Below are 9,659 nucleotides of genomic sequence, written 5' to 3'. Positions count from 1 at the left end.
ACCCACCCACTCCCCTTCCACAGCTGCTTCTGGGCCTCTCTCTTCTAAAACACAGATTTGGACATCCTCCTTCAGCCTGATCTGTGAGTTTCTTTGTGTTATTCTCCTCCCAAATCTGCCTCACGAGAGACCCTAAAACAGGAGCCTGCTGGGAGGACCGTGAGAAAGGAAGAAACTGAAAAGAAAAAGGCAGAACCTTCTTTAGTTTCCAGGGCCAGGGGAAGGACTGGAAATACATTGACATCAACATTTTTGCCTGGTTAGACTTACATTTTTTGATAACAAAACTAGCCACAATTTCCTTTAAGCATCTGAGCATCTGCCCCGACCCTCTGGGACAGTCATCTTATTAGCAGTAATTTTTAGTGGTATGCTTGACCCTTGGCCCTATCTCTGCATGTGGGGTGTAAGGAGTCTTGCTATTTTTCAAGGGCAGTAAAATTCAACTATCTCAGTTATCTCTGGCTTAACCGAAGAAGAACGGGAGGCAATGAAGCAGACCCTTTCTGAGCATATTGCCCATACTCACCACCCTCTGAGTGAGAACACTGACCTTCTGGAAAAGAAGATGGAAGGCAGGACATCTGTTGGGAAGATGAGAGCAAGGTGTTTATATTATCCCTCTTTATAGTGGAGGTGGTGGACATTGGTGGCACAGGCAATGCGATGGTAAATCTGTTGGGGCATATAGGGAAGCATGAGTGACTGTTTCAGGCTGAATTTAATGAATTGTTTCTATCTTGATGGAGACATTAGGAGTTTATGTTCTAGTCTTCAGCTTTGCATGATCAAAATCGCTATTCTGACTGTCCTCTTGGGATGGCCAGGCTTTGGAAGATTCATCTTCCAGGAGGCTGGACCATGGATTGATTTTAGGAAAGAATATCATCACTGGGAAGGAAATCTCTTTCCCCAAACTTCCTTTCCCACTTTAGCTGTATCCTTTTTAGGGACTACCCTTTGTGGTCCTGGTCTCCTGGAGCACTGATGTTCACAGCAGATGCCGCAGGATCATAGGGTCCCAGGGGCAACCTGCCGGAGTAGTCTGGTTCTGCTGCCCTCTGCTGGCCACAGTGGGCATATTCCTCTTGTTAACCACTGGGTGGTGTCCCTCTCCCCCAAGAGGCTGCAATTCTTTTTTTTTTTTTTTGAAGATTTTATTTATTTATTTGACAGACAGAGATCACAAGTAGACAGAGAGGCAGAGAGAGAGAGAGGAGGAAGCAGGCTCCCCACTGAGCAGAGAGCCCGATGCGGGGCTCGATCCCAGTACCCTGGGATCATGACCTGAGCCGAAGGCAGAGGCTTTAACCCACTGAGCCACCCAGGCACCCCAAGAGGCTGCAATTCTTATCCTCCAACCCTTCTTCCTCTGCAATCCCTCTTATTATTAAGGAGATACCAAACCCTCTCATTATAAAGGAGGCTGGCATGGAGCCAGCAGCTTCCATGTAGAGTTTATCTAACGTGCCTGGAAGAATGATTCTGGCACCCATCACAATGGATAATGGGTTATTTCTGGGAAGGGCCCTGAAATATGTCCAGGAAATGTCTGAGCTCATCAACTATGCCCTGACTCATTCAGTCTGTTATCAGACAGTGATATCTCTTGACCTCATCCCCACATATTATGATAGTTTCCATTTGGGAGCCTCTAAAGAGGAAACCTCTTTCTATAGCATAATAATAATTGTTATTGTTATGATTCATCCACTATAGCATCCTTGAAGCAGTAGCTGAGCATTGCAGAAATCTCAAATGTCAGCATCAAGTTGACCCTTTCAACTGAAAGTGAAGGGGAGAAGGTTGGAAAGATGCTGACAGAGGTGAAATGAGGTATCCTGAAGATAAGGGAGACTAGGTTGAGATAGCCCAATGTGCTGGGTCATCAGGGAGCAGTAATACCTACCAAATTTTATTGTACATTGTAGACCTCCTCAGAGTCTTGCACTGGCCCCTCTGGGCCTTCCTAGCACACCAATGTAGGCTGGTAGTGCCGTGCTTGGGTTGTACTTCTAGGAGAATCCACCTACCATGTAACCTTTCTTCTTTGTCATGGAGGAGCCTTTTAGCAGATGTGTGTATATATAAGTGGTCTGCACTTTGCCCCATTCCAGTGTAAATATTACAAATATGGCCATCTGGCTCATGTCGCTGACAACGACACAGCATATTGGCCTCAGATTAGGAGGACAAGACAGTAAAATCTTCATCAAACTAACAGTGACATCTCCAAGGGCTTAGGCCCTTTTAATCTCTCTATTTTGGGGGAAACTTTCCTTGAAAAAAGTTATCAAAGTATGAAATTAAAATAATTTTTAAGGGTTGAGAACATGGAGTGGATGGAATTGATTCAACTGGGTTCTGGGCCGGGCTATGGAGTAGGTCAATGAGCTAAAAGAGAAGGGTCATAGGCCCTGAGTGCCGGCAACATCGATGACTACATCGATGCTACAGTGCTCCTCTGAGGCAAGTTAGATCCCCAGAACCACATGCTTTACAGCAATTGCTGGGCAGCCTACACCAAGAAAGTTGACTACTAGAAGGCTTATGAGGATGGTTGCAAAACTATTGACTTAAAGCCTGACTGGGGCAAGGGCCATTCACGAAAAGCAGCAGCTTTTGAATTCTTACACTGATCTGAAAAAGCCAAGGGAACCTACAAAGAAGGTTTAAAACATGAAGCAAATAATGCTCAGTTCAAAGAGGGCTTACAGAATATGGAGGCCCGGTTGTGCAGAGAGGAATTTTATGAATCCTTTCAACATGTCCAGTCTGTACCAGAAGTCAGAGGGTGATCCCAGGACAAGGACGCTGCTCACTGATCCTACGTACCAGCAACTGATAGAACAACTATGAAACAAGCCGTCTGACCTGGGTGCCAATCTGTAAGATCCCGGATCATGACTACTCTCATTGTCCTCCTGGGAGTCGATCTGGGCAGCACGGATGAGGAAGAAGGAGTTGCAATAGCGCCATCACCACCTCCTCCCAAAAAGGATACCCAGCCCGCGCCAGTGGAACAAGATCCTGCACCGAAGAAGAAGCAGGCACTGAAAGAAAAAGAGTTGGGGAGCGAGGCCAAAGACAAGACTTTGACATAGCCTTGAAGCGCTATGACAGAGCCAAGGACCTGGATCCCACCAGTATGACCCACACATGACCAGTCAAGCAGCTGTGTACTTCGAGAAGGGCGACTACAGTAAATGCCGGGAGTTTTTTGAGAAAGCCGTCAAGGTGGGGCGCGAAAACCGAGAAGACTGTCGACAGGCTGTCAAAGCTTATGCTCAAATCGACAACTCCTACTTTAGACGAGAATGGGCAAGTTCAGGGTGGCATGGCCAGAGACGGCAACTCCTACTTCAAAGAAGAAAAGGGCAAAGATGCCATCTATTTCTATAACAAATCTTTGGCAGAGCCCTGAACCCCGGATGTGCTGAAGAAATGCCAAAAGGGGGGCGCCTGGGTGGCTCAGTGGGTTAAGCCTCTGCCTTCGGCCCAGGTCGTGGTCTCAGGGTCCTGGGATGGAGTCCTGCATTGGGCTCTCTGCTCAACGGGGAGCCTGCTTCCCCCTCTCTCTCTGCCTGCCTCTCTGCCTACTTGTGATCTCTCTCTCTCTCTCTGTCAAATAAATAAAATCTTAAAAAAAAAATGCCAAAAGGTGGAGAAAATTCTCAAGGACCAAGAGTGGCTGGCTTATGTAAACCCTGACCTGGCCTTGGAGGAGAAGAACAAAGGGAATAAATGTTTTTAGAAAGGGGACTCTCCCCAGGCCATGAAGTATTACACAGAAGCCATCAAACAGAATCCAAGAGATGCCAAATTGTACAGCAATCAAGCTGCCTGATACACCAAACTCCTGGAGTTTCAGCTGGTGCTCAAGGACTGTGAGGAATGCATCCATCTGGAACCAACCCTCTTCTGCTGCTTACACTCGGCAAGCAGCTGCGCTAGAGGACACGAAAGACTATATGAATGCCAGGGATGTTGTTAAGTTAGAAAAACTTAAGGCCTTAGATCTGTACTCCAACAGTTAAGGAGGCAGACGGTTACCAACGCCATATGATGGCCTAGCACAACCCACACAACAGCCTGCAGGTGCAGCGGATAACGAGTGACCCGGTCATGCGGCTTATCCTGGAACAGATGCAGAAGGACCCCTAGGCACTCAGTGAAAACGTAAATGATCCTGTAACACCACTGAATATCCAGAAGCTGATGGAAGCGTGGGTCTGATCACATTGGGTGATGACTTGCTCACCATGTTCTTCCCTTGGCCCTCGTGTGGAAAGAGGAGCTGGAGCTGTAGCAAGGAGCTCAGAGCAGAGGGGAGAGCAAGGTAAAGCGAACAACTTCTCTTTCTAGACTTACATAGATCTATGTGGAAGAGACCCACTCACGTTACTCGTACTGCCACTGCCTCGAGACCTCCCAGCACATGCATGGTCTCTTCTGCTGCCCCGGGGTTCCGTGTTCCCCATCCTCAGTTGCTGTCTCCTTTGCTCTCCCATAGTTGTTTTGTTTTGTTTTGTTTTGTTTTGTTTTATTTGAGGCAGTGGGCATGTATCGAGAGGGGAGGGTGTTCTCCCCGACCTCAGGTCCCAACTCTTTTCACCTTAACTCCACGTACGCTTCTCCAATTAAATAAGCCAGTTGGGCGTGGTTATGAAAAGAGAAGAAAAGAAGGGAGTTTTTAAAGAATCAGATAAAGAATTCCAATCAAGGCAGTAGTAGCAGTCATGCATACTTTGCCCTGGCTCTTTTTCCCTCTGATATTGTTACTTAGTAACGTCCCAGATAGTGGCTATGCCATCAATGAGTGTATCAATGCATGCACATTATGATGACTTAAAACAGTGCTCTTAGTAACATACATAAGAAATGTCTTTATTATTTTAAGCCAGTAAGATTTCAGTGTTACCAAAGTATTACCAAATAACCCAGTTTATCCTGACAGATAACAATCAGAGTTAAGTATATGAGTGTAAGTCAATCACTAGGTCTCTGGTTGCAGAGAGATCTGGTTTGAATCCTGGTTCTGCTGTGTGTTAGTGGCATGCCTTAGATAGACTTCTCCACCTCTCTGAACTTCCATTTTTTCTTTAGAAAAAAATGATAATAATAGCATCGTTGCAGGGGTTGAATGACTAAATACATATAAAATATTCAGCACATGTTCAGCACACTGTAAGTGCTCAATAAATGGTAGCTATGATTATTTTTTTAAAATATTTTATTCATTTATTTGTCAGAGAGAGAGAGAGAGAGAGCCTGTGCGCGCACAAGCAGAGGGAGCGGCAGGCGGAGGGAGAAGCAGGTTCCCTGCTGAGCAAGGAACCCGATGCGGGACTTGATCCCAGGACTCCGAGATCATGGTCGGAGCCGAAGGTAGACGCTTAACTGAGCCATCCAGGCGTCTCAATGGTAGCTATTATTATTGCTTTCAATCATTAGCAATATTTTAGCCTATTGATCATAAATAGGCCATGCAAAGACAAGAGGAATGTGTGTGAGCCAGTAGAGTTATTAAAGTAGATGGAATACTGCCTTTTCGGAGATATAAAAAGGGGTAAGCTCTTCAAGCTTTGTGGTGAAAATATGTACACATATGACTATTTTGTGATGGGGAGGGGGTTATATTTGGTCTTTTAAAATAGTATCTCTGCTTGTTCACACTCCATTCACAGAACAAGCCCTCTTTACTAAAACTTAGAGAATTCTGTGCTAAAAATATTCCATTCCCATTTGGTGTAGTGAAATGTCATATCCATTAAACACCAACATACCAAATGCTTCTTGCAGATTCTCAACCCAGCAAACCCAAGTCAACAGGAAATCATGATCAACAGCTTGTTCATACTATACGTCTTGACAGATTAGTTTGGAGAATTATCTAAGGCTTAATTGTTATCTTACAGCTATCTTAGAATTGTAACTCATGTACTTCAGTTAACTAATTTTTAAAGAGAAGAATTTGTGAGCCAGGGAGTGAAAGGGACTTCTCAAGGTCACAAAACTATAAAGGTGGTTGAATTGGGCCAAAAGCTCCAAATTTCCAAGCCACATTTTCCTCCATTGTAACAGTTACAGATTTTCGACCTGATCTAGTTCTAATATAGAAAAAACTAAGGCCAAAAGAAACTCAATGTCTTGTTTTAGGTGATCCTTAAAGCTAACATGTCCCAAAGCTTTGGCCAACTTTTGTAACCACAGGCTTTGTGCTCCTGACATGCCCCTGCTTGGTTCAACATGGTTATTCATTTATGTATGTATGTATGCATGTATGTATGTATTTAAAGATTTTTATTTATTTATTTGAGAGAGAGAGTGAGACAGAGAACGAGAGGACAGGTCAGAGAAGAAGCAGATTCCCCACTGAACAGGGAGCCCGATGTGGGACTCGACCCTGGGACTCCAGGATCATGACCTGAGCCGAAGGCAGTCACTCAACCTACTGAGCCACCCAGGTGCCCCACAATGTGGTTTTTTAGAGTAGAGGCCCAGCAAGTGGACTGGTGATGGGTTAGCAACATCACAATCACTTAAAAAATGTTTAAAAATAAAAACTCCTAGGTCCTGTTCTTTGAGGATTCAGTTTCAGTGGCCCTGAGGTGGGGTCCCAGGAACCTATGTAGATAGTTTGCTTTCTTAGATAGTTTGCTTTCTAGGGGTTTCTTGGGGGTGGGGGCTGCAAAACCAGTTCCGGGAACCATTATTAACAGAAGTCAGTGTTTTATGTTCTTCTCTTCTCTGCTAAGATTGATCTATGATAATTTCCAGCTAATGACTAGACACCTGTGGGAAAGCTAAGTCAGGAAAAGTCCTGCGCCAGGAAAGAGCCTCTAAGATTTTAATCTTCAAGCCAAGCTCAAGGTGATTAGAGCAAGGAGAAAGCTGCCCTTGCCAGATAAAGATTGAGCTGAAGCCGAAACACATCCAGGAGAACAAAATGTGATCTAGGAATGCTTGCTCTCATTTCCCAGGGATGGGAGGCCACAGAATCAGAATTGACAGTTTGACTTCACTTGGGAAAACATCATTTTGAAACAGAGGATATCAGTTTAAATATTTTAAAACAGAATGTTTGAGAGAACACCATTTAAAGATGTATATAGAAATTGTAACAGTGAATCATCATGAATAATAGACAAAGATGGGAGATTGTATTTTGTCAAGTTTTGCAAAATAAGAGCTGGAAGGACTCTTTGAAACCTTTTAGCGAAGGGATTCTAGACACATCTAAGGGTGTGGCCTCTTCCCTAGTAACTCCAGCTCTCTAAATGGAGATTCTCCACAGAGACCACACCTTTGGCTGACGACTTTTGTTGTTTTGCCTGTTCAACATCCTTTCTTTCTTTTTAATAGCACTACAATTTCACTTTAGGGAAATACTCTTACCTCACTCTCATTGCATGTGGTTATCGCCCATGGGTTCCAGGGGTGGGCATATGACCCACGCTTGGCCAATCAGACCCTTCTGTCCTTAGCCAGAACAATTGCTTTGGGGATGGGCACTGGGCCAGTGAGCATCAGCCCCCAACTTTTGCCAGAACTACTGGAAAAGGAATACCGTCTTTCCGTTAGGCACGGCCGAGCTGTCAGGATATCCTGCTGGAGGTGCTGATGGATATCTCTCCACCATGAAAGAAGAGACTGATTTAGAAAGTAGTCAATAATCGAGTCAGAGAAAAACAGATTTATGAAAATATCATCTGAGTATCTGGTCCAGGTATTTCTGAAGCTATGTATTTTTATATTTAAACTAGTTGAGTTGGGATTTCAGCAACTTATAACCAAAAGAATCCTAACCACCCTGTCTCCTCAGGGATCAGAACCTGGGTGGAGAAATGATTAATGATTAACTTGCCTAAGTCTCTAGCATTGTGAGTAGCCACAGTAAAATGCAAACCCAGATCCACCTGAGTCGAAAACGTGTTGTTACTCATTATGTCCACTGCTCTAAAGAGAGAAATATTGTGGCCACCAACAGGATAGATCTACAGGCAAAAGGCAAGAAAACACTGGTCATGTTTCACTTCTCCTTTAGATCCCTATAGAACTTACTTTTCCCCCTTTGTTGTTTGTGCATGCTGCCTTTTAGAAATAAACCCCAGAGGTATGTAAATCCTTTAAGAGTAGGGACAACTTCTTGCTCATTTTGTTTTCTTCATACCATCTTCCAAGCACTTTGGCTATAAAAGATGTTCAAGAAAAGTTTTATTTATTTATTTATTTGAGAGAGAGAGAGAGAGAGAGACAGTGAGAGAGAGCATGAGCGAGGAGGTCAGAGGGAGAAGCAGACTCCCCGTGGAGCTGGGAGCCTGATGCGGGACTCGATCCCAGTACTCCAGGATCATGACCTGAGCTGAAGGCAGTCGCTTAACCAACTGAGCCACCCAGGCACCCAAGAAAAGTTTTTGATACAATTGAGCTTGCTGTGTCGGTTGGTGTAAAAACCAATCAGTAGTCATAGGGTACTTAGAATTTCCAGGTTCTTGATTAGGGTGTCTCTCCAGCAGTTTACAAAAGTACTGAATTTTTCTTTCTTTCTTTTTTTTTTTTTTAAGATTTTATTTATTTATTTGACAGACAGATCACAAGCAGGCAGAGAGGCAGGCAGAGAGAGAGAGAGGAAGGGAAGCAGGCTCCCTGCTGAGCAGAGAGCCCAATGCAGGGCTCGATCCCAGGACCCTGAGATCATGACCTGAGCCGAAGGCAGAGGCTTAACCCACTGAGCCACCCAGGCGCCCCAAAAGTACTGAATTTTTCTTTTTTAAGATTTACTTATTTATTTGAGAGAATGAGCGGGCTTGAGGGGCAGAGGGAGAGGGAAAATCTCAAGCAGACTTTGTGCTGAGCACAGAGCCCAATGCTGGGCTCTATCTCACAACCCTGAGACCCTGACCTGAGCTGAAAACAAGGGTTGGACATTCAGTCAACTGTGCCACCCAGCTGCAGAAGAATTCAGAATCCTGAATTTTTAGTATTTATTTTGTTTGTAAGCACTTCAGAGCATGGTGCCACTGATGGATACTATCCAAAATGAATCTTGACTTTGCTTCTTAACTGGCTATATATGACTGGGCAAATTACTTAGCTTTCTAAGCCTAAGTTTTCTCATTTGTAAAACAATACTCTTATTACAGAATCATAGAGGATGGAATGATAATACAGTTAAAGCACTTAGTATAGTGCCTAACTCATAGTAAGTGCTTAAGAAGTGCCACTATTATTATCATGAAATTAAAATGTTAAAATATAAATTATAATATTAAATTAAAATATTAAAATTCCTAAAGTTTTTTTTTGAATTATTAAATATTGTGGATAGATAGGGTTAAGGGAATGAAGGACAAAAAACAGTTGTCCTGGGATCTGGCCCTGTTGGGAGGACTGGTTTCTGGGACACAGTTTTACTGAGAATTATTGTTAAAAGCTTTAGCTAGAGAAGATGCTCCCTTTGGGGCATCTCTGAGTAGTGCTGACCATGGGTGGGGTTCCTTCTTGAGAATAGAAATTTCAAAGGTATAGACTTTCTGGAACTGTTAGTATCCCACTTCCTATTCTTTGGGTCTCCATGGATTAATTAAATTAGTTCTCACCCTTCATTTTTGTGGATCAAGTTTTAGGTAGATTTGCCGCATGAGTTTGAATAAGGA

At 43.8% G+C, this 9,659-nt stretch overlaps 1 pseudogene; it reads left to right on the top strand.

Moving 5' to 3' along the window:
• The first annotated feature begins 2,331 nt into the window (after positions 1–2,331).
• Positions 2,332–4,236, top strand: LOC111145016 (annotated as a pseudogene).
• Positions 4,237–9,659: the final 5,423 nt, after the last annotated feature.

This window comes from Enhydra lutris, unplaced genomic scaffold (genome assembly GCF_002288905.1).
Source record: "Enhydra lutris kenyoni isolate GAN:26980312 unplaced genomic scaffold, ASM228890v2 scaffoldscaffold12, whole genome shotgun sequence".
Classification (NCBI taxonomy): domain Eukaryota; kingdom Metazoa; phylum Chordata; class Mammalia; order Carnivora; family Mustelidae; genus Enhydra; species Enhydra lutris.
This window is presented reverse-complemented; position numbering and strand designations above follow the sequence as displayed.